A 26306-nucleotide genomic window follows, 5' to 3' on the forward strand; every position below is an offset into this window, starting at 1 on the left:
TAAATTTACATCACAGTGTCTCTACTAATGTAACTAAACCATAATTCTGTCTGTGGGAAACAAAAACTGTCAATGCACTTATAAAACGTGCCTTACTGCACTTATCTCAGTCAACATTTATTCTGTGAGATGTAATCAGGATGTTAAATGTTTCTGGGAAGTTTGAGATGCCATATTTTGCCATCTGTTCTAATTATTTTTGAATAATTTGGCAGATCTTGCTTTTGTTGCTGAACTACAGAAGCAGATTTCAGCAGTCTGAATTGCATTTAAAAAAACCACAAAAAAGAGATGGTATTTAATTCAATACTTCCACATTAAAGGATCACATACCAGCAGGATGCAAGCAGAGGTCCAGAACATCCTGGATGGAGATAAAGTAGAATTAAGTCTTCACAATTCTCTGTGGGGTGACATAAAAATGAGGGGAAAATAGGAGACATAGACAGGTTGTGTCATTATATTGTGCAGTATATTCTTCACTTCCTGGCTTATTTACCTGAAAGAACACTAAATGAATTTTTTTAATTACTCACCTCTTGATCAGAGCATCTGACACCCTCACCTAGGCCCTCAAAAGGAGAGAATCATTATTGCCCTTTTTTAGATATGAGAAAAAAACCAGGAGGCAATAAATTAATTCCCTGGGGTCACACAGAACATCTGAGGGAAAGCTGAAAGCAGCACCCAGGGCTCTTCAGATCCAAACTGGAATGTCTGGAGTTATCATGGCATCTTTTTGGATCTGCAAATGGAGCTGCACTGTTCTAAGACATGGATAACCCACTGAAATGTTTGGTTACAAAGTCCTACTGCAGCATAAAGGCTAAATACACAATATTGGGCTACTGGAAAAAAAAAATAAGGAGCAGGAAGACCCAATATAAACTCGTATTGAGTAGTGCACAGCAGATTGCCCAGTTATTTTTTTTTAAGATAACTCAGTCACTTCAATTTACCTCATTCAAAACCACTCTGATTTTGAAGGAGAAATACAGAACAAAAACAAAGCCCAAAACCAGCTGGCATTTAAGAGCCATGAGCTCTGATGCAGTTTCTGACACTGCTGGGCACATGACCTTCAGCAGGTCCTTTCCCACCCTGCCTCATTTTCCCATCTGTGAAAGAGACCAGAAATTCCTCCCTCTGCTGTGAGAACTGATGGATATTTGCTCAGCTTTCTGAATGTAACAAAGGCTGGGAAGAGACAAAACATCATCTGAAGGCTGACCATGGCAGGGTTTGTGCTATGATGACTCCCACATGTATTAAATTTTATAGAAACAGCAAACAGTGGTTTCAATAACAGCACCAGTAAGGCTGCCCTGGCAATTTGTATAATGTGTACATAAATGTGCTTGGTTCAATGCTTGAATCAGAGACAGAAAGGATGAGTGTACAAGGCTGCTGTGTTTGGGCTTTTTTTTTCCAGAGTGTGCCAGTGCTGGTTCATGATCAAATCAGTGCTTTCATCCCCCAGGCTTAGATCAGGCTCAGGTGCAATGTAGGCTTAGATCTCTCTGCTCAGCCTGCAGTGCTGCCCTCACAGCCAGAGCACTCAGCAAACAGAGGCCCAGGAAGGCTCCCTTTCCATCAGCTGGGGAAATAATAACACTTCATTATCTTCTGCACAGAGTGAACGTGCCCAAATGACTCAGGAATAGCAGCACTGCTATTTTTGTCACTGGAGCAATGTGTGGTGTGGGCAGGAGGGATGAGGCGCCCTCCCTTCCTGACTCTGCTCTGGCACCACTACTAGGGTTTGACACCAAATTCCTCCTCAGAATTCCTCCTCCCTCTGCCAGATCACCAGATGATTTCCATTATTTCATTGCTACCACTGCAGGGATCAAGACTAACTAAATCCTTTCTGATTTCAAACTTCAAGACAGTTTTTTTAGTATTTTCAAAGACTGCTCTTTATTTGGGGTGTACAATGTAAGGTCTGGCAGGGCCAATGAGTCATTGTTAAAAGCAGAAGTACATGAGCAGGACGTTATTAACATGAGTTTCTGTGACATATTTCTCTAGAAAAACCAAAATCAGTCTGTGGTAAGCAAGACACACTACTCTCACTCATTATGATAGCATATGATATAATACTGACTTCTAAATTGCAGTAACTTCTTTCAGCACCATAAAAATACATATACAAACAAGGTATTTCAGTGTAGGAGACCACATTTATATGACTTATGTAATTTTAAAAATTCAACTAATGTAGGTTTTTTTCATTTGTGCCAGTCTCAACAAAATGCTAAAAAAACTCCCAACATTTGCTTGCAGTCTTTCACAGAGAAAATGGGAACAGTCCTACAGTGTTCAATGGAAGCATTTTTAGAAACTTGCTTTTTGTGAAACACTCCAAATGAAAAAATTTGATTTTCTAATCAGCTGTAATGGTAATTGCAGTGCTAAAGCAGAATTCACTCCAGACACAAAGAACATGCAGAAACAAGCAGCATATTTGGATCCGTCAGTGGATAAAATTCAGAGCTGTGGTGTAAGCAAAAGCTTGTTAATTTTACTGAGAAAGGAAGCAGAAGATAGCATGGAAAGAGAGACAAATAAATGAGAACTCAGAAGGGCATAGCAAATTGCCACTAAGAGAGGGAGTATAAATTCAAGTTTACATAAGGGCAAAAAAATGAATGAAGATCAAAAGGAAAAATTTCCCCAAGCTTCTTAAAGGTGAGATACTGAAAAGTTTTTCTTGTTTTAACAAAAAAGAGCAACAATAACAGCAATTTTCCTCTAGGAAGCACAAAACCAACCATTAACAAGACCTGGGGGAAAACAGGAAAGACTTAACGTATTTCTTGATTTAGAACCCCATAAACCAAAGAATAAAGAATGTAATTAGGATAAGTCCACTCTTCAGACCTAATGCTTACTAAGATGTTTCTGCCAAGCAGAAGTGCCACCAAGTCCCTGCTTTAGAGATGATCAGAAAAACCAAATACATCTCCTGTGCAAGTGGGCATAATCCTCACTATCTTCAGTTCAAATGATAGAGCTAAGATACAAAAAGAAATATAACTTACAGGAGAATCATGGGCTTGAGATGGCAGCTAGGGAGGTGGCTGCAGCATCTGGGTCCTTTGCTGAGCCCCATGGAGGTCCCAGGGTGTGGGGGATTTCAGGCTCACCATGCACCTGTAGGTCCAAGCTTTAGCCCACAGCTTACAAATGACATTTTGTTCCTCTTCAATCTGTGTTCTATTGAAGCATCCACTCCCCCATGCCCAACAATCATTTAGCATGTTCACTTTGTCAGGCAGATCTAGATTTGATACTTTGAAAAATCGTGACATTTCCTGCCAAGTGTGGCAATTCCTGTTCCCATCAAGTGCAGCTAAGCTCCCATCATTCCTTTCCACTCAGAGGTTGGGAAGACACAACGTTTTTTGTTTTGCTTCCCATCCATCTCAGTAAGGAAATATTAGCAGCAAGACTGCTCCTTTGAGGTTAGAAGTCTATAGAGAACAGTCCTGTATCCTGCAGAGCAGTCAGGACATAACTTCAAACACAAATACCAGCTGTCTCTGAAATGCCTCCTTAACATCAAGTCCATCAATGTTCAAATACTTTAAAAGATTTTTATGTTTAGCAACTTGAAATCCAAGCCTTAACTAAAAATATTCTTATCTAGTCTTTATATCATCAGGGAAAACTCAGCTATGCATCCCTCTCTTCCTAAACCAGCAGCACTAAATCAATTGAATTTTCATCTCAGAGACGTTTGAAGACAAAATAGCATCAAGAAAATATTAGAACACGAGATGGAAATGGATTCAAACTATTACATCATTACTTAAAAATATGCCTACAGAGAAAGACTCAAAATCTCTAGCCTTGACTGTGGAATAAACCCCAAGTAGGTCAATTTTTGTCTTTCAGATTCCAAGAATTATATGGCTGGAAAATTGTATCTAATAAAATGTATAACTCAGCTAATTAATATCGTTGCTCATAAATTCTCACAGAACTCACCCAGCAATCACAGTAAGTGCTGTAAGTGTAGGGTGAACAGTTCTTTCTATAAATCCATATCTGCCAAAGTGGGTTAAAATACATTTAAGTGAAAATTTTAACTGAGGAACTATTGCATCGTTTATATTAACACATGTAAAAATGTATTCCCAGAAGAACACTCTCACATTGCCTCATCCCAGACCGTAAAGTTCTGTGCTGTGTTTATTTGCAGCAGGAAAACACAAAATGCCAACAGGAAATCCCACATCCAAAGGGGGAAAATTCATATTTAACAGGGGAATTCTGCATCCTCAAATTACAGCTGAACCCAGTACTATGATACATTCTCCAAGAACCGATGTTTTTTCAAAGAGCTGAACAAAAATTCCTCAAATAGAATATTGGAAGGCCTGAGACTGCTCAAAGTGTGTAGCACAGAAGATTAGGACCACTTGCTGCTGACATTGTACCAAGCACACAGCCATGAGAGCTGAAATTAGGCATGTCTTGGCCTGCTCAGATTAGCTATTTATTTATTTTTATTTTTTTATAGTTTATATTTGAAGACCTGTTTGAAATGGAGCTTGAGAAAGGATGCCTTTGTACAACCTTCAATAAAGAAATATCCACATCAGAGACAAAATTGTAATTGAGCTCCTTTCTAGTAATCTATACAAAGAGGCAGAGGTCTAAAGGCAAACACAGATCAAATGTCTTAGAAGTGCAAAATAACTGCAGACAAAAACAAAATCAAAAGAGACTACAAAGTTAGGTGAGCACAGAAGTGTAATAAAAATCTGCTATGAATGTATGGTTTATGAATAAAATAATGATTTATTAGAGCTTGAACACTTTAGTTTTTTAAATAAGATTACATTGTGGTTTTCTCGGTCATCCACACTTTCCTAATCTCATGCTCTGGATGTTAAATGGATTCAAATATTAACTACCACATACAGCAGAAAAGTTCTCAAGTTCTTTGTGTTTTGAACAACAGCCCAAGAAGGAGGGCTCTTAAATAAACCCACATTTTACTGATCAGGTTCAGAGAGAGAGTGTCTTGAAATTTCTGCGGAACGCAAGAAAAATTTAGATTTAATATGTAGTTGAATACATTATAATAAGGAAAACAAAAATGCCCAGCTCCAGGAGAGAGATTAATCTGATCCCACACTCCATCACCACTAAGCAGAAGTGCCACCAAGTCCCTCTTTAGAGATGACAAGTAAAACCTTCTCCTTGCTCAGATCAACCTGCAAACCCAGTTTGAGCCTTGCAACTGAACCAGGCATGAAAAACTATGTGGGGACAGCTTCTGGTGGGAACTGAACTTGTTTAAAGATGTGACTTAGCTTAGCATGAGCATTTAATTTTGGGAAGGGTGCATACAGGTTGCAAGGGCTCAGTGTCTGTCCCTACACTTGGATGAGCTGGTGACACAGGAGAAATGGAGTGAACAAGAGTGGTAGGCACTGGAACAATGGGTGGGAGCTTCCCCAAGCAAGCCTGAGCACCTCTGTGTCAGATTTATGCTCTCCAGAAGGCTGTAGCAAACACAGGGGCCCACAGCCAGCTCTTACTCCCACTAATGACATTTTTAGAAGGTGAAGACCTCATTGAATCCATTGCTGTTGACCCACAGGGCTCCATCTTCTCTGTGCTGCTCAGTGAATTAGGCAGGCAAGTGCAATTAAAGAGAGCAGGAGATGTGTATATCCAGTTTCTGACTCTCAGGGTTGCCAGCACACCCCATAATTTGAGAGAATTATGTCCTAAAGGCTATGCTATGATAGGGAAATCACTCATGATGAAACAATGCTTGAGTGGTGGAAAAAGCTTTGTTCTAATGTTGAATGGATTCTTCTGACATGGACTTTCAGGCAAGTTTTGGATGAAAATCTCACACTTGGAAATACCTAATTTAAAATAAGATCTTATGTCTCAGCTGCTTTGGAATATATAAATGAGGAGGCCCATCCCTGTGAAGTGCCTGTCTCAATTCTTTTTGTCTGGAATGTGCTGTCCTAGTTAATAAAAAAACCCCAAAACCTAAGACATAGACAGTTAGGGTTTTTTAAGTGATTATAACGATTAAGAGTGGGATTTCTGTACTGCTTTTTGCAAGAAGAGGTGGGTACCCATAAAAATCCAAGTGACCTACCACCAATGCCATTATTTTAACTGACATCTGTGAGCATATTCTCTTAGGTTGCATCAAGACAGATGAGGGTCCTTTGTGCCCTTCTGACAGTGATGGCAATCATTAAAGATTTACCAGGGTCATTAAAGTGAGAAATAGCAGCAATGCAGAGTTGGATATCACCATCCCATATGGATTCCACTGAAGTGCAAAGAAAGCCAGCACAGAATGAGCCGAGATCCTGCACTGTCACCTTAACCTCATTTTACAGAACAAAAAAAAAAAAGGGGGGGGGAGAAAAATTCACTAGTTTGTCTGAAACACATGAGAGAAGCACATTTCCCTTGTGGGGAGGCATTGCCACTAAAGGGCACAACATTTCCCTCCTTGTTAAAGCATTTGGCAGCCCAGCCAAGCTTGGGGACTCTTGCACAGCTCCTGCCTTCCTCTCACTGCTCTTTCCTCTGAGCACAAACCAGATTTTTGCTGTTCATTATTGGCTGTTCAAATCCAATGTTGAACCAACATCCCACTATACCTTTGAAATTTAGTTCTTATGAAGGCACTGGGGCTATTTTTAGCAGAGATCAAAAGAATGCAAAGAAACAAACAGCTGCAGATTTAATCAGCTTTAACATGTTTAACTACAAGCCTGATGACTCAGAAGGCACACACCTTGTCAGAGCAGCTATATGTAAATTATTCTAAGGTAAAAATAATAAGGAAAATTTCTAAAATCGTTACTGCACATGTGTTCCATTGTTATAACACCTTGTGAAGTGACATCACAAAAATTGCTGGGAAAAAAAAAAGGTACATGGGGCTTCTAACCTTGCTTTGATTCTGCTGTTCATTCTATCAAATGAAACAGGAAAGTGATCTCCTACGGAAATCAGTCACTGCTCTTGTTTTAATCCCCCCCTTTGATTTCCCTAGCAGCCCAGATTAAAGCTAGACCTTTCTCCTGGGTGTGATGTGGTGCCTGTGGGCAGAGCAGGCACACAAAGCCCTTTGTCTGCCAGGGCTGTGCTGAGCAGCCAACCCTTGTCCCAGGGACAGTGCCAGGCTGCTCTGTGCTGCTGGAAAAATGTTCCCTGTCAGTCACCTGAAAAATGAAACAATTCACAGCACTGGGCAGGGGGAAAAATAATCATGGGTTAAAAATAAACACTGTGGAGATCGCTCTGGGTGTGCAAACACACGCTCATGCACAGCTACATTTGTGAAAAAAAGGAATAATACACACCAGCTCTGAATGCTCCACTTGAGCCAATTCCACATGAGCACACTCCTGCATTATGGATGTTGGGTTTGCTGAAGCTGTGGCACTCTGGAGCTCAAAGTCCCTTTCAAGATAACTTTTGCCAGTCATGCATATCCCAGTGAAAACAAAAAAAAACAAACGCAAACACTTCATGCTTCTATCTCCTCACACCTGATACATTGGTCCTTCAGAGTCAGACATAATTATCACATGATGCACAAGGCTGAACATGTTTTAAACATCTGTTTGACATGCTGCAATCAATCACAGAGCAGCTGATAGTGCTGATAGTTTGTGCACAGTGGCAATGCCCCCCAGGCCCGTGCAGTGCTGAGATAAATGCCTTCCTCAGGTCACTGGAGGCACTCACTTCACCTCCTGCCTCATGATCCTTCCAAGGAGCATGTTATCTCGGGGTAACACATGTCTGCTGCTACCTGGCTCTTTAATTACTGTACACAAATTCCAAATCAGAGTAATTGGCATCTCGAGGCACTGCCGTGCGCTGCGGGGTCCTCCCGATGTAAGTGAGCGACTGATGCAGCAAACAGAACAACCTTGATAGAGATTTCTCCCCAAAACTGATGGCATCTCAGGACTTTAAAGCAAAACCTGATGAAGTAAACAATAGAAATATTGTAATTACATTTTAAGCCCAAAAGCTCACAATGGTTTGCAATTTGTTTTTAATATGTAATTCTTGTGTACAAAAGGTACACTAATACACTAAATACACTAATCAGGATCTCTCAAAATACTTTCTTTAGATCATTTCTTAGCCACAGTGCATGTCTCAATCATTCTTGGAGATAGCTTTGCACTTTATATAAAAAAACACACACATTCACGCTGACTTGGGGTAGGGGAGACCCAGCCCTGAATTTCCAGTGGAACCAGCACACACAGGCACAAGTTTACACCTGAATATCTGATCTCTGGGGTTTGAACATCTAAAACACCCAGCATCTGCTAGAGACACTCAACTGGTTGTACTTTCCTTTTAGGAGAAACATGGTCTTGGAGTTGAGATGTGTTTCCTCCTAACCACACCCATTCTGACAAGCAATAGGATCCCTGATCAGTTGCTGTTATCCACCACTCCAAAAAGAATTAAGGAGCAATTACCTCACTATCCATGTGCTTCCAAGTAGATCAGAGAAAAAAAATTTATTAATTCAGTCACATCAGATTTTCACTGATTTTTTTTTAACACTCAAATATTGGGAAATATCCAGACACATTTATTTACTATAAATCAGGAACTTTGTGAGCAAATGAGGAACTTCACGGAAACAAAAGGCTTCATACAATCTCTGCAGTTCTGAACTACGGTTGCACCACCAGTTCTATTCTGACCCCAAGAGCAATTGCTCCTGACTTGTCATGGGATGAAAATCTATCACTTGAATTGCTTAATATTTGGGATGGCAATCCATTATCCAGGATGCTTGATACACTGGACACCAGACAATATCTTACTACAGCTCACTAAAGGAAGATATGGAATAAAAAATGTAAAAAAATTAAATAAATAATAATCTAAAAGAATTTTAAAAATTATATTGAGCCACACAGAATCAATAAAGATGACTTATTGCAGTCCCTAACCAAAGAGCAGGTTCATTAACACCTAACCCTATCCTGAGAGATGTTTGTGCAATCCATTCTTTTACATAATCAAAACTGCCTTAGCGTAAATGAGGAACCAAGACACAGTAACATTTATAACTAAATAAAGGGACTAAAAGGTTAAAAAAGTAGCAACAACACCAATTAGCTCCTAAAAAGCAATAGTCACTTTTTTTTTTTTCCCTAGAATCATGTTATCTTCTAGAAGCACATGACTCCTTCTAATCAATTATTTATGAATACATGCAAGTGGAATTCTGATTTTGTTCCTACTTGGACAGAGTCTTTCAAGACCAACCAGGACTTCTCTAAAAATTGCTCTTCTCTTTAATCCTTCCCTTTTTTTTTTGTTGTTGATATCTCCATCTGTAATTAAAAGTAATTTATGAAGATACCCACGCCTACAAACTGGGATTTATTTAGTGTCTATCTACCTTTACAAGTCAAACTGCCTAGAAGGGAAAGATTTTTTTGACAACCAGGGTTGAGACAAACTAAAATGTCTGAATCAAAATTAAATTGGTTCCTCACAATTTCCTTGTGCAAACCGCTGTTTCTGAGACCCTCAAATCTATGCTGAAGGCATTTTAGGGGTTTTCCTTTGACCTACAGTCTGCCTGCCTGAACATCCCCACTGATCCCATGGCTCTGAGATGGTTTAAAAAGACAATTACACTAATTTCTGAGGAACAGTTCAATTCCCTCTTAAAAGAAGGTAGTTATAATAAAGAGGCTGTTTGTAGAAGTGCACACACACAAAAACCAGCCAACCCACCCAACCAAGCCCAAACATACAAACAAAAAGCCATCAAACCCACAGCCTTTTCTCTCTTGGATGGATATTTTTCAGCTCTAAAAGGTGTTGCCACAACTCTTACCCACCTGTGATTTTTCAGTGTCACTTTCCATTATGATCCTTCTCAGCTGCAAGAAAGGAGAAGAATTATGAGCTCTTTCACAAAGGATTTAGTTTGATTTTACTCAGGATGAGAAATTAAGGATGCCCTGACTGACAGCATGTGGTTTCTATTTCTGTTTATAAGCAGCCTTACAATAGTAGGTCAAAAGGATTAGAGGAAGGTCAGTGTAACTGTTTCTAGAGGAAACTAGGAATTGTAGGTTCCCTTCAATATTCTTGCTTTCCAAAGAAAGTGGAAATCTTTATGTGAGAGGGTTTTTCAAACACCTGCTCTTATTCACTTTTTCTTCAGCAATTGAAGTAAAGGAGAGAGTTGTGGGATTATTTACTTTTTTTCCCACTTTCATCTACTACAAAATAAGCATTGTACATAGAGGAAAAAAGTTAATTTGCTGTCTGATATAGGCCCTGGATTTTTTTCATAACTACAAAGGACAGAAACAATAATATCAGTACAACACACATACTATTTAAGGCATGGAGAAGCTATACTATCTCTGAGCAACATCACAATATCACAAAAGAGCTAAAAGTTCTCTGCAGTTCAGTGTTTTCATCTTCCAGCCTCACAACAGTGTGATCTTGCTGTTCAGCAACACCATAGGTGGAAAAAAACTGCTCAAGTGGTTTAACATCAGTTATTGATTTATTGACAACTTGCAAATAACTGCCAATATTTTGTCTGTCTATGCAGATCAACTCCAACAACTGAGCAGGTGAAACCAGTATTTTGGACAATTGAGAAATGATAATTTGTGCTCACAAACATCCAGGCTTCGTGCTGGTCTGTCATTTTTTTTCAAGCTGAGGCCTTTTTCCAGTTTCCCTGCAATTCCCTGGATTTTGTTTAATTCAGGTGATGGTTGACTCCCTATTTAGCATGATGGGTGTTTGATGTGAGTGGAGAAACTGCATCCTCTACAGAGCAGAGCAAATGGGGCCCATTTGAATTTTCTGAATTGCACAGCTCACTCTATTAGGAGTTATTTCTCCTTCCAGAAAAAAAAAAAAAATTAAAAATACTGCAACGCTCCAGTTGCTTTTAATGGTTGAAAAATCACATTCCCCTGAGTGAGAAGATAAGCTGAGAGGATTTTTAATTAAAGCTCACTATTCCTCATCTCTATCACAAAAATCTGGTTTGTGCTACAAGCCAATCATTGCCTGACACTCCAGATGTCTTGCAAGCCACCTGGGTGCTCTCTTTCATAAAAATCAAGGTTGCACATCCCAGACACCTCCTGAATTCAACTAAACAAACACATTTGTGCCAAAATGACATCGTTGCTCTGCTGCATGGAATGGATGCAGCTCATTTCAGAGTCATCCAGCCAAAGAACTGCTCCAGCTGGGAAGGGCTGAAGTTAGGGGTGCCCCCTGCAATGCCAAGCAGCAAAAATGCTTCCAGCAGTCTTCAAAATATTCAAAATATCAGACACACATCCTCTAGTTCTTGGTCCTGGGATGGTTTGACCCTGGAAGTACAGATTTGCAGAAGGAAGGGGTGAAATTATAGAGAAATCCCAGGGAAATTAAAGAAAATAATTAGTGGGAATGGGCTTTTCATGGATACATCACAGCAATTCAAACCTCCTAAAGAATCAGTGCTTGTCCAGGGACTTCACTGGAGTTGCTCAAGGCATGGAATTTACCCCAAGGGGTAGGAATATCACTGACCAGAACTAAACCAAAATTAACAACTGGCAGGTTGAAACCAGCACCAAAGAATTAAGTCAATACTGACCCAACTCCAAAATTCTGCTTCCAAAGGCAGAGGTCCTCTGCTCCTCAGTGAAAGCTGCACTATCGTTTTTGTACAAATTCCATGGATGAATTTGGCTGTGCTCACACTGTAGCAACAAAAAAAAAAGTGGGTAAAAGTCTTTAGAAAATCTAGAAATTCATTTACTGTTGTCCTTGATGGCAGTGTGTGCTTTGTACATAGCCTACTTATGTAGGGTTTTTACATGAAAAGAACTGAAGAAGCAAAAATAATATATAAAGAAACAGCTAAAGGCTAGAAAAAGTAGGTGTGTACTTTACCAGAATACTTAAATATGCTGAACTGAGCTCTTTTTATTTGCCTTTTCCTCAGTCTGTGTTTATATCATGGGATTTTTGGAGGTGAGGAAGGAACCAAGGTATTGGGAACACAATTTTCACTGCTTTTCTCCCTCTCCCATTTTTAACCTATGTTTTGTTTAGATAATGTTTTCTTTAGATAATGTTTTGCTAAAATTGGCTGAGGTTTTTAATTCTTATTTTTACCACAACCTTGTTTATGCTGCAATTTTCATGATTTTACCCTGAACTCCTTTGATTACTCATCATATTTTTATGACTTCCATTTGCAGCACTGTTATCTTTTGATCTTCTGCTGTCTGCCCGTATGTTTAAAGTTTTCCAAACTAATTAAGACAATTAACTAAAAAAGACTAATTGCATTCATAAATGAGACATGGCATTTCTGATTAGCAGGTGGCTCCTTTCTGGTTTGGATACATAAAAGCAGATGGAAATGTGGCAGACTTAGTTATATTTAATGTGCCCACTTCCTTCCAGACTGCTCTTCTTTCCACTAATGACAATAAAACCTATAAAATCTTCCGATTACTCTATTTTTTTTTTGCTTTTGCTACTTCTCATTTGAAATTCTGGCCATTCTCTACTAAGGCTTTCCAAACTGTTTTTCCTAAATGATTTGTCATTTCTATTTACAGGCTTTAAGGTGCCTGGAAGAACAAGAGGATCAGAAATATTCAAAAATAAGAAGTCTGCTCCTCAATTTGATGTGCAATCAATAATATAAATAATTTGTAGTGATATTTTTAAAGAAAAGATGCTTTAAAAGACAGTTCTGTTCTTTCTTTTCAACATTTCCATATAAAAGCAAATGTTTATCCCTGCTGTTCCTATAGCCGAGATTTTTTTTTATTATTTTCTCCAGTGCCCCAAAATCACTTTTCAAAATTCATAATTAATTGTCAACCAAATGCACTGGGGACATAAAGAAGAAATTTCTTTGTTGCCCTGACAATCTATGACAATTTTAGCATTGCACAAGTGAAAAAAAAAAACCAAAACAAACAACCAAAAAAATAACAGTACAACCACATGACAGTGTGGGAAATTACCAGTTAGGATGCCTGAGGAACATTGGTAATTTACAAATTTTATATCTAAAATAAATACACTGCCTTGAAGTTCAGGAAAACAATTCCACAGTTTAAGTGTGTCTGGAGAAAAGAAGTTCAACGTGAATCCAACACTGACTACTCAAAATTTTAGTGCTTATTGTATAAAACTCTTTTCTATACAATTTTATGAGAATAGCTCTGCAAAAGATTATCTGGGATTTATTCAAGCAAATTTTGTTTCTATTAGCCCAAATTATCTATTTGACACTAACTTTTGGATCATGCAGCACTTTTAAGTGGAACTATTTCAAAGTAAGTGAGAGGAGCAGAAAAAATTTAAAATCTGACCATAGAGACTAAATTATGTTGAAGCAAAGCACTTGAAGTTCATCCCTACCAAATTCTGGTGCTGTGATTGTCTGCAATGCATCTGATCACACAATTTTTATGTAGAAATAGAAGAAAGCAGTGAAAATTTTGAGATGGTGCCTAGCAGCTTCATTTTTGTTTTATCATTCAACCAAAAGCTGGTTAGAGGGTAATACAGACAGAATGGGACACATCATCTGCTGTTTAGAGTAATGTGAAAAAAAGGAAAAGAAAAAATCAGCTGATAAACATGTCAGGGTGGTGATGGTCCAGATTTTCACCTGCATCCAAGAGCAAGAAGGATTCCCCTCCCTGACTCTGGGACTGTTTTATCTCAGTTCTCCTCCGTTCAGAGACACACACTAAACAATAGGGCTGAAATGCAAAGATGTGCAGCCTTTCAGATAGCAGTAATGAGAATGTGTCCTAAGTCCCAACCTCAAATTAAAAGGATGCCACAGCATTCGAATCAGAAAAATGTCACACCAGGGGATTTCCTGAATTCAGAGCTTTGAATATATCCAGTAAATTGTTGTGACTCACAGTATGCTAGGATTCTAAAATAACCTCAGACTGCCTTGCCTTTAATTCTTACTCAAGATATCTGTCCTCAGCAAAAAGTTGAGATGCATAAGGACTTGAGGATTTCATCATGAGTGCAGCTCCATAAAAATACCAATTTGCTGTTCAATAAACAAAACCTGAAAGTTATGCTGGCCAATAAATCTGAGTAAGTGCTCTTAGTGCAGATGCTATTGAGCAGGAGCATCCTGCATCAGCTGTTTTGAGCCCTGCTGGAAGGAGCAGGATGACTCAGGGAGTTGGTAATGGGATCCAGAGCCTTTCACCCCCAGGTCAATTGTGATAATCTGAAACACACCAGGAGTCAATGCCATGGCAGCCCCCTCTGCTGCCTGCAGCCAAATCACCCAGTGGCCTCCAGACAATTCCTGCACAAGAAGCACTGGAACCACAACAGAAAGCCCTGGCACTGGTATCTGGCACCAGCAAAAGAGCTGGAAAGCCAAGAAATCCCCTGGGGAAATACTTATTGCTTTTAAAATAAGTAAGGGGAAGTGTTTCAGTAAAGAATTAGAGGGAAAATGGTTTGCAGCAACTTTTCATCTTTCTATGGTGCTGGCAAACCTTGTGGGCTTGAAGCTATTTGAAATTTAAAGCGCTCACCACTCACACAGACTATCAGAAAATGCAAATTTTGTGTCCCATCAATACTGGGCAGAATCCACAACCTGCACACATGGATACACTCTGTGATGTCCCCTCTGTAACTACACCCAACCTTCAGCTGCTCTGACATAGCTCAAACCTGCACAGAGATGTGTGTCACCATTCACAATGACAGGCATTCAGACTTATTTTCAGATCTGTTTACAGCTTTTTTTGAGGGCTTCCAGGGATTTATTCCCTGTTCTGATCTGTGTATGTCATTGTGCAGCCTCAACCTGTTGCTCCATCACATCCACCTCCACTCCCAAGGCATCAAACTGAACTGCACAGTCTTTGCAGAGTTGAAATTCCAAAATACTGAACACCACTGCTCATCAGCAACAGACTTCCCACTATGGAGAGGTGGGAATTATAAAAAATAGGAAGGGGAAAAAGGATTAGTTCAGTCATTCTGTATGGATCTGAAGCATGTTTAACTTCACCATCACCAAGAATATCAGAGAACAAAACATCAGGATTACTTTTATCTGGGGGACATGATACTGATGGGCGGCAGGTCTTTTCTGAAAAGAGGATCTGGATTAATTTATTCTGGTATTATTGGTAAATTCCAAGTGCAAGCACTGGGAGCCCTGTTAATCTTTAACTGTGATGACACTGACAAATCTACAAATCTGAAAAATACTCCAGTGTCTCAGCTCATCATGCAAAATATTTTAATCACCAGAGGAAATGTATCAGGTTATCAGAAACTTCCCTACAATCACATAGATGGACTTTTGTCATTATACTTAATGCTACTCTGAATGAGCCAATAAGATTTCTTTAGATGTTTTGTATCTTTTAAATTTATAAAAGTTCAAATGTGTTAAGCAGGAATCATGAATTTTTAAGATAATTTATTTTCCTTTCATAAAACCTGCACTATTTACTTTGATTACCAAATGACAAAGCTCAGCTAACAGAAATTAAGCATGTTGGTCCCCTCTAACCTCCACAGCATTTTTATTTTTCAGTACTCTTTTAAAGCAAGTAGTAACCACTGTTAATATTTTTCTTCATGTCTATGGAAGCTTTTTTCATTCCTAGTTGTGACTCATTTCTTGGGAATTATTCGTGTGAGTAAAATGTATAGAAATGTTTTAGTTAAGTGGAGATTAAGCTTTGACTATCTTTTCTTCACCCACTCTTTGAATGTAAAAATACTCTTTTGGTGATGAAAAATAAAGTACATTTCTTAATTTTCAAGATTTTCTCCTAGTTTATGCTAATGCCTACAAAGACTGGCAGGTTCTGTCCCTAGAAATAGTTTTAACTAGAACAGCAAGAAAATTAATTTTTTGGTTGACTAGTGGGATTTTTTTTTAATTCCCTGTAAAATGAAATTTAAATAAGAGAAGAATATCATTCCAAAATGAAAAACATTTAAAAAAATTCTTAGGTGGGTTTTTACTCCCCATCCCCACCATTCATTTTGAAGTGGGCAAAGACAAAAAGACATAAGAAAAAGAAAATACTTTGAAACTGGTGTGATATCAGCCAGTGCCAGTCAGCTGAAGAGGCATTTGTCTTTCTCAACTCTCTCTGGAGATTTTTGGTGCAGGCAGATTTACAAGGTCAACAGGAAGATTTTGGCACCTGTTTTCCCACCAGTTTTTTTAATGAGAGCAGAGCATCCAAATCCTCTTTGGACAGCTTTCAAAACAGCAGCTCCAGCTTCTCCATTAAGCTTTTTGGGGGACACCAAGGTGGCCAATTCCAGCACTCAGGGCCATGAGGAGCTCTCCAGGGTGGGGCAAGCAGAGGGAGAGAGGCACATGAGAATTCGGAATGGGAATTAGGGAACACCCAACTGGGAATTAGGAATACCCATGCTGGCAGGGACTCTTGGTAGGCAAAACAAACTCACACACACTCCCTCCAAAACCTCCTCCCAGCCCTGAATCATGTTTCTACCCTCTGGAAATGCATCCCACTCCCCATGGCATTTCCTTAGGTCATCCCTCTAACCCCACCCCTCTCTCCTGTACTTTATTTTAAGTTTCAACATGTACATATAGAGGAAAATGATGCCCAGCTACTTAATGTGTTCCCTTTTCTGAATTTGTCTATTAATGTTGGATCTTTTGCTGTTGCACATGCACCTTAAATTTTTTAAAGTGCCTTTTCCTGTAGCTGTCATGCAAATAACTGTATAGTTTAGGTCGCTGAGATCATACCTAACTGGGTTTCCAAATTTGACTTTGATCTGGCCAAGAGGTGAGCTGAATTTCCCCCACAGGATTGCTGCTTCCTCAGCCTGCCAGCCTATTCCCTGGCCTGTGACAACATGGGGAAAGGAAAAGGGGCAGAAAAGAGGAAATCAGACAGGGATCTGGCTCTCTCCCTCAACCAATTCATCCTTGCTGAGCTGAGGAACATCATTCCCAGAGACCAGCACGAATACACTTCTCATATGCATTTGCATAAACCAAATTATCAGCTGCTTGTTGGGTTGTTGGTGTTTTTTTAAGCAGTCCCTTTTGCTATTCATAATCCCCATGAAGATAATTCATGGCATTTTTTGTCCAGCTTGTGGAGCAGAGCTGGCTGAACTCCTCGCAGAGGGCGCTGGATTAAATGCAGGTAAGGGTTATGAATAGTGAGCTGTAATTTACTGACAGACAGAGGGCATGGTGTGGTTTTCAAGGCATGAATTAGAGTTCTCTGGTGAAATGAGGGTGCTTTGAGCTGATTAAATTATAAAAAAATGTGCACCTGGGCTGCATAAAGATCTGACACCCTCTCCCTGGAGTCTGGCTGATAATAGAAGTGATGTACGTCATCATTTCTGCATCATCTGAAAGTTTAATACGTGTCATTGTGAGCTGCTTTTCTTCTCTGAAATTGCAAACACAGCAAAATTGCAGGCTTGGTGCCACTGATGAGTCATTGTTGGCCTGCTGGATCTCTATTACAATGGCCATACACAAAGAGAAGCATGACACGCCAGTTTACCATCATTATCTGTTTCCTTTGCAGTTGTTTCCACAGCTGAGTAGCTCAGACACAGCCTGGGTCAAGTAGCAGGGGGAGGAGGTGTTGAAATTAAGGGTAGCTTTTAAGGGAGATGAGTTAGGTATGATCTCAGCCATCTAAAATACACAGCTATTTGCATGGCAGCTGCAGGAAAAGGCCCTTACACATGTATAACGTACATGTGCAACAGCAAAAAATCCAGCATTAATAGAAAAATGCAGAGAAACAAACACTTCAGTAGCAGGGCAGCATTTTCCTCTAGATGTACCTCTTGAAATTTAGAATACAATATAGAAGAGAATTTAGCCCATTTTGCTAAAATGGCAGCTAAAGGTACCTTAGTATCCACTGAAAAAGTCAGCAGTTCAGTTGTTGTAGCACTCCATTGCCAATGATTTCTTCTTTAATCTTGTTTTCATCACAGCTCCAGAAGTCTGGAATGTAAATGTAGACACATTATTCTTTTCAGACACTCCAAATCGGAATTTAAAAACCCCACATCTTCTAATCTGGAGGTTAACAGCACTTAACAAAACAAAGAGTATTCTTTCTTTAGTATTAAAGTGGGGGGAGCTGAAGAGAAACATCCCTACATCCTGGATCAAACAGTAATATTCATAATTTTTAACATTTAAAACCAGAAATATCTGGGGGGAAAACAGCCCAGGAAAGGATAATCTGCAGTGTATAATATATACTTGTATAAAAAGATCAAACTTGATGGGCAATATCACCATGGAGGGAATGAACTCCTTGAATCAGGCTCATACTCCCTCTTTAATCTTGGAAAAACACATTCCTCCGAATCCAAGCCCTGTGGTAACCATCACACAGCATCCCTGGGACTCACACGAAGGCCTGGATTGGGTTCACTGATTATTCAGCTCCTACACAGACAGGGGAGTGTTTCTCACAAGTTGTTGGGCATTGAAACATCACCTGGATAGATTTGGCATCTCTATTGCAAAGAGGAGACACCAGTAAAATGCATAATAGCAGACAAATTTTGATCTTATTCTGTCTGACAATGGGCAGCCACTGTTACTGACTCCACAAAAAAGGGAAAACAGGCACAGATTTTGCTCTCAATTTTGCTGATGTAACAGTAAAACCTCTTTTGTTAAAAGCAGAAATTTTGTTCTCTAATGCATGAAACCTTCAAGGTGGGGAATTTATTTTAACATAACTCCATCCTAATTAGAATAAGAATCCAACCTACGGTAAAGCCCCCCTGGTACTGAGGCTTACCATATTTTCTTCTCCAAATAAAACTGAAAGCCATTATTTTCTCCATGAGATGAAGTAAAAATAAGGAAATCTGAGAACCTGTACAGGTTAGATTTAAGGTACAACCAATAGCAGCTCTTATGCTGTAAACACTTATAATTTGTTTTTTCATTTATTGATACAAAGGGAGAAGTCCAGTGTAAAGTAATCAGGTGGAAAATCCCATGGAAATCGCTGGACAAGTGCTCTGACTAGAGAGAAAATAATTGTATATTGCATTATTTTTCTTCAGTCCATAGAACCAACTAAGAGACAATGTATTGGTTTTGGAGTCTGGCTTTCTTTTTTTTTTGTTTTTTCTGAACTAGACAGATAGGTATATTAAATCAATGTTTATGAAAAAGAGCTAGTTAAATTTTACAATTATTTCAGAGAGACGACACTTCTATGATCTGGAATAAGATATTGAGGCCTGGCAATATATGGTTGTGGCATATAAAAAGAAAAAAAGCCTTACTGTCACTCGGTAAATAAACATTTTCACTCATCCCTAACAGTGACAGCAGTCTGGACAAAATCACTGCACTCCAGCTGGTGCTTTAGCAACCCTTTTTTTTTTTCCTACCAGATTATGAGAAATAATCAGACAAAACAAGGCAAAGGAGCAAAGTGTTGAAAGTAGGCTGGTCCTGGGAACAAATCATGAACTGGACACAAAGACCATTGAGCCATAAATGAACAAAGAAGGACACAACTGCTTATTTATTAAACAATGCTCTTACTTTCAGTCCACAGTGTCTTAAAACTGCCTCATTGGGACCATTACCAGAGCAAATTACTGCTCAACATGAATAAATGTGGAGAAGTCTGGGTCTAAGCTTTTAAGTGGTTTGGGTTTTGGTGGGGTTTTTAAACGTTTTAATGCGTTTTAAATTGTTTTTATTATTATGCACAGCTACATCATAGGGGCAATTCTCTACAGATGAGGCTGAGCTGAGCTCTCTGTTGAAAGGTCAAGGCTTGCAAGTGTTACTAATTAGGGACACAGGCACAGAGTTATGTTTCCTTAGATAAGGAAAAGGAAAGAGAACCTAGCTGTTGTTTAACATTACATGAAATCATTTTCTGCTTCTCCACGGCTAGAGTTTAAAAATATCATGTAACAGATGTCCTGGTTCTGAAGCTGCCCTACCCCATAGGTGTAGAATCACAAAAAAAAGGCAGGTATACACTAGGCTATCTCAAACTTCAGAGGAAAGCTTATTCATCACAAAGGTTTTGTCAGTCTCCCAAGAAGAGGGGCTAATATGGGAATTCTCTATCAGAATGCAGCTCAATGAATCAAATGTCAGCCTGGAGGAGGAGGTGATGAGAATGCACCGTGCCCAAGGAAAGCAGGAGGTGATACACAAAAGATGAAAAGTCTATTTTGTGAGGTCAGAGAGGTGACAGCTGAGATCACTGAATCAGAATGATCTTTTTCAGGCTGCAATTCTCATCAGGGTGAGGGATGCTTTCTGAAGGAAAAAAATGTTACAACTATTACATGGTACAGCTTGTACTCAAGTGTAACTGGAAATGAGAACAAAAGTTCACTGCTGCTGGCGCCAGCTTTCCTTACAATAACAGAAATATCTGTGAATATTTGGAATTTGGGAACTAATGGCCTCTGATGGCCATCCACAGTCTAGTTAAAGGGTAATGCCTGCTACTCAACTTGTTGCCTTTGCTGTGGGCTCACACTTTCATTTTGTAACACTTTCAAGCTCAACACTTTCAAGATCACCACAGCTTATTAGAGAATGAAAGGTAATTTTTCCCTTCCAAATCACAAGTTAAACCAGCAGGTTGAGATTCACCTCTAAGGCAAACATCCACACCTGAGTTGCTATTATTGTGGTGATGGACACTATGATAATTTACAGAAGTGCATGCAGAGGTTGCACTCCTGACAGCTTTAGATTGCTTTTGTCTAAATTAATAACAACTCTGAATAAAAACCATCAAGTCCAGCTGTACAGTCTCACACTTAACTTTTCCATTAGTGTCATTGGCCTCCCAGGAGTCTCTTCTTGTACTTCATAAGTTTATGGACAAGACATAAATGACCCTATATGCATCAGCTGGCCTCAGTGAGCATCTCTCTCCCTCTCCTCCTCTGCTATCCATCAAAACTCTTCCCTGTGATTACACCACATGCCAGAAACACAGTCATACCTTGAAATGCTAAATGAAAGGCCTACCAGCTAATCTGGGAGTGCTTATTCATGCAGGCTCGGTGTGAAGCAGGGGCACTGCAGCTGATGAGGCCGTCACACCTGCGTGTGTGAGAGGCACAAGAGCCTCTTGCAGACAGATCCCTCCCGCTTCCCACTCGGCTTTTCCTTTTCCCTGCTCAGCAGGCAGGGAGTTTATGAGAAATAGGGGGTGTGCATGATGAAGGCACACACAGAATGTGTGAAATAATAAACCTCTCACCTCCACTCGAGGCACAGCTCCTGTCGTGAGGCTTTGGATGCGGCACCAAGCTCTGGCTCAAGGATTCTTCCCCAGCCTGGGATGGGGTCACTGGGCTGCCTGAAGAACACAGGACACACTGGAATTCAAATCACCTCTGAGAACATCTCTTGCTGCCTGGGGAGCACAGGTCACACTGGAATTCAAATCACCTCTGAGAACATCTCTCTATTCTTATGGATTGATTTATTTTGTAATCATGACTCAAAAGATCCAATCAACAAGGGCTGTTGTCAAATGGGTGTTTCCTGAATATATTAAAATGCTCAATTCTGCAGTTGCACTTGGGGCCTTAAGGGAATTTCAGGAAGGTCTCTGGGAAAAAAATGCTTTTCAAATGGGCCTGAAATTCGGGACAAACTGAGCTTGGCTGCTCCCAATCAGTTCTGCTGAGGGACACAAATCGCCCTTCCCAAAGCTGCCTGCTGATGTGGTTAGCAGCTTTTCTGTGGCATTTACTGTTAGCTACTCCATGTGGCCTGATGGCTTTATGATGTGGACAGACAAGCCCTAAAGAGTAAAACATTCCCATAGAAACTCATTCCCAGTGTGACCTATGGCAGGATTAAAGTGAGGTCTCCAAAGGTGGAAGGGGAGTGCATCCATCACCTGCTCCTTGTAAGCAGCCCCTCAACCACAGAGCTCACATCCAACACAATTAATTGCCAAATCAGCCTCTGGACACAAGATAATGAAATACTATTTATTGATTTGCATTCTCATTGAAAGGGAGGAAAATAAGCCAATCAAGCTGGTTTGCTGGGGAAATTTCAAAGCATTAGTCTCATGTATAGATAATACATTGAGGTTTTATTGACACTATAAATAAAATCTTGCAGCCCATAAATATTAGGCTTTCTCCTCTACAAAAGGAAAGAAATTTCAGCACAACAAAGCATGTGTTACAGATGCTGAAATGATCCTCCCTGCACACTTACTCCAGATTTCAGCATGCTGTTCATTTTCTATGGTGGCACTTGCAAGAGGCCTGAACTAAATTAAAATAAAAGACAATATCAATTTAATTTTAAATGCACTCCATGGTAACACAGAGTCAAAATACCTGTCTGCACTGAAGGAGGTCTTTCAGGCAGAAAAATCCTCAGAGGAAAAGCTTTGGTGAGTTGCCTAACTACAGGTTAAAATACCTCTGAAACAAATATTGGAAATATACCAAAAATGAGCATTATTAAAATTCTGCTTATTAAAATTTCTTTATAAAAAGAAAACTTCAGAAAAAAGGCAAAACAAAAGCCTATTATAAAACACCTTAATGGTTTCTTCTCTAGTATAAATATAACTGTTTGTCAATACAATCATGCAAATAAATCTTGGCTTTTATGGAAAATTCAGCAGTAGAAGAAAAAAGCCAGAAAGAGGAAAACTCTCAGCACCAAACTCACAAAACGGTTTGCCATGCTCCTCATCCTGTTTGGAGGAATCCACAAAGACTGCAAAAGCTTATGGAAAATTTTCCTCTTTGTCCAATTGGGTTTAAGAAAAAAAATTAAATATTTTTCTCTTTTTTCCTAAAATTTGCAGTGCTTTCATCAGGCACAATTTTACTTTATGCATTTTAGATTCTCTGATTCTACAGAAGGTGTACAAATACCCTGAAGTCTAGAGACACCCTCAAGTCTCTGACTTCAATGCAAATTAAGCCTGGATTTGAATGGGTACTGCATAAAATAGGTTATCATTGCGAATATTTGGAATTTGAAACTCACTTCCCATTTTTGTCCCACAGAATTAGCATAACATTTATTGCTCCAGTAAATATTCCCTTTATAGTCCTTAGAATATTCATGGAAATTAAATGGAAGAGAGGTACAATCAGCTTCATTGAAAATTCAAATGAATGTTTTCTATTTTTGGCAACACTCCTCACACATCATTAAAAACCAAAACAGTTATTCTGTGTGAAATGCAAATACAAATAAACAAACAAAAAAATGCCCTGGGACTCCCTTTCCCTGCCATTGACACTGTCCCCTCCTGCCACCCTCCTCATTCCCTGGGGACACAGGAGTCACATCCTTTTGGCTCTTGCTGCTTCCAAGAGATTTGGTTGATGTGGACCTGCAGCTTCCAGGAGAAGAAAAAAGGGTGGAGGGTACAAAATTATTCCATAAAACAAGATAATAACAGAAATTACCACAACCTACTCCTCCCCTTATTAATTTCCTTCTCCCCTTTCAGCTGCACATACAATGGGCAGGTGCCTAAATATGGCAAAAATAAATTTTAAAAAATAATTTTGTGATGGGGTGATCCTCTCCAAAAGGAAAGTTGCAAAATAAGTGATTGTGTCAAGCCATTCAATTGCTTTGTAATTTAATTTTTTTCCAACTTCTGCTACTTAAAAACTGTCTTCAGGCACCACTCTTTGCAGTAACATCAGAACTGTCTTTCCACATTAGTACTTGAAATCCCTGCTACTATAAATGGACTGAACCCAATAATGACCTCCAAGGAAGTGGCACACTGGGGTTCCACCTATAAGGGATGGGAAAATTTATGCAGCACCTTATCCTGGCCAAAATCAGTTCAGAAACAGGTGGCAATGAGATCACCAATTCAGCCCATGGGACACACAACCTGTTGGACACTGAAAATCAGCTCCCACCGTGCCCAGAGTGAGAGGAGCTCATGGCTGGGGACACCTGGGTGGGTCAGGGAGCTGTTCTCCTAAACCAGCAGGACATTGCCCACAGACAAATCATCCCCCTCTACCTGCAGGTCCATCTTTCCTAACCTCAGTGTACACAAATCACCCTAATTACTTCTCCCTCAATATTTATTTTGGCTTAAAATATGAAATATTAGGAGAACACCTCACACAACGTGTTTTTTGCAAAGCAACTCAGTGGAGGCCACTCTGTTAAACCCCAGCTTGGCACCAGTAGCCATGAAAGGCTGCCAGAGATCCATCTGAAATGTCAATACTTCATGTCAAATGTTCTCACCCACAGCTGCTTGAAGCATCCAAGGGCAGTAAATTCAAAGGGAATGTTCTCCCTTTTTTCAGGGAAAAAAATAAATAAAAAAAAAAAAATTGAGTGAAACTTCAAAAGCCAGCGAAGAGGGAGACTGTGTGTGTTTCAGACAAGTTAAGTGAGGAATCCAGGACAGAGTGATAGGTCTGTCATGCAGGAAATCCAGCATCTCAACTCAGAGTTAGAAATCAGAAATGAGCTAGAAGCCAGGTTAGTTCTCTATGCACAGTGCCCACCTGAGAGAAGAGCATCCAAAAGCACAACACTGGCAAAGGCACTCTCAAACTCCTCTCCTGAGGGATTATCTACAGAATATTTGGGTGAGACCCAAAGCTAATTGTGAGGAAAAAGGACAGCCCAGCCAGGACATGCAGCTGATGCTGCCTAGAAATCAGATTAAAAGTAAATAAAATTCAGTGCTTGGGGGCAGATTTCTTTAGGCATATCTCCTGGCCCTAAAAATGCAGGACAAAGATCTTGTCTTGCATTTCCACCCTACCAGGGTGGGATGGAAATTACTGATGGCACCAGGGGCTGGCATGGGAGGAGCTCCATAATTCTGAGATATTCCCCTCCTGCTCCCTTCTTCTCTTCCATGAGAGCTCCTCTTTTTCAGGCCTCCTTCATTTTCTTTTCCCTAAAAGCCGGTCGGGACACAGCTGGGATGAGGGGCTGAGTCTCTTTGGGCTCTCTTCTCTCTCTTTGAAAGCACTAAGGCTGTTGTGGTGCCAAACTTACAGAGACAGGGACAGGAAATCTGTACCCTTCAACCAAGCCAGCCAGCTTCACTTAAAAGAGAGAAAGCCCCTGGGAAATAGAAAATCCTGCATAGAATAAATATCCAGAAACTCAAACAAAAGTTCCCTTTGGAGTTTTTCCCCCCACTGGTTTCTATGTACTTGCACAAAGCCTGATACCACTGAAATTCATGTGGTATTTGAGAAGGATGCAAAAATGAGCATAGAGGAACAAAATACCATGCAAAGTCTCTGTTTCTGAGTTTATATTGCCTGACATTTTTATCTGTGTAGGAAATTATCTATATCTTTAATGTGAGATTAATGGAGTTGAGCACTTCTGAATCATTGGCACTTGCTACCGTACTGCACAGATATTTTTGTACTGAAATAATATTAAATCAACAATAAGGCCTCCATTTGGCATAAATTTCACAAGCACTTCTGAATAAAAAGAAGGAAACACTTCATAGAATTAAATAAAAGTTCAACAGTTTTAAAAAATAATATTTGAGGAGTGAGGGAGAGAAAAAGTTATTTCTATTGAATATATGTATCCATGTGCTGAGCACATATTCTTTGATGTTATTGAATGCTTATAATCTAGGAATAATATGACTTCTTTTAAACTTCATCCAACAGTCTTAGGCACAAAAGTACCTTGTTCCTGCTTGTTCTGTTTGTCATTTTTACCCATCGTGACCATATCTGTTATCCCACACTATTAAAAGTTCCTAATACATTTTTTTTCTTTTGAGTATAGAGACTACCAGAAAATAATAAATTTTTAAAAGTTGAATGCTTCACTTATTACTGATCATTTCTGAAAAAATTAATTATATTTCAATTACTCAAAAGAAAAAAAACTTTTTTGTCAAATTCAATCTTCTCTTAAAATAATACTTCCAAATACTACTCAAAACCTTAAACTTTTTTGTTCCATTTTCATAAGCTTTGAGGTAAAAATTCCCAGAGATGAGTGTTACCTCGAGGTAAGAAGACAATGGCCATGGAGCACACAGTGTTTGAAAGGCAGATGAATATCTCAAGGCTTTTTTCACAGCTTTATTTGCTGCTTTCATCCTCAGGCTTCTTTTCCAAAGTTCCCTCATTGCAAAAAGTGACAAAATTAAAAGGATGGTTCATTCTAAGTGATTTTCCTTTGAAGTGCTTTTTATGGGCTGAAGACC

The 26306-nt window shown here is 39.4% G+C and overlaps 1 long non-coding RNA gene across 1 annotated transcript in view; it reads right to left on the reverse strand.

The window, feature by feature from the left end:
* Positions 1-1900: 1900 nt before the first annotated feature.
* Positions 1901-26306, reverse strand: part of LOC143693421 (uncharacterized) — a 108762-nt gene continuing 84356 nt past the window's right edge. Inside the window, exons 3-7 of the long non-coding RNA XR_013181086.1 lie at positions 21345-21443; positions 17977-18073; positions 11672-11777; positions 9891-9932; positions 1901-7991 (exon numbers count right to left, since the gene is read on the reverse strand). This is a non-coding gene — a long non-coding RNA (uncharacterized LOC143693421). The remainder of the gene's footprint in view (positions 7992-9890; positions 9933-11671; positions 11778-17976; positions 18074-21344; positions 21444-26306) is intronic.

This window comes from Agelaius phoeniceus, chromosome 2 (genome assembly GCF_051311805.1).
Source record: "Agelaius phoeniceus isolate bAgePho1 chromosome 2, bAgePho1.hap1, whole genome shotgun sequence".
NCBI classification, from domain to species: Eukaryota; Metazoa; Chordata; class Aves; order Passeriformes; family Icteridae; genus Agelaius; species Agelaius phoeniceus.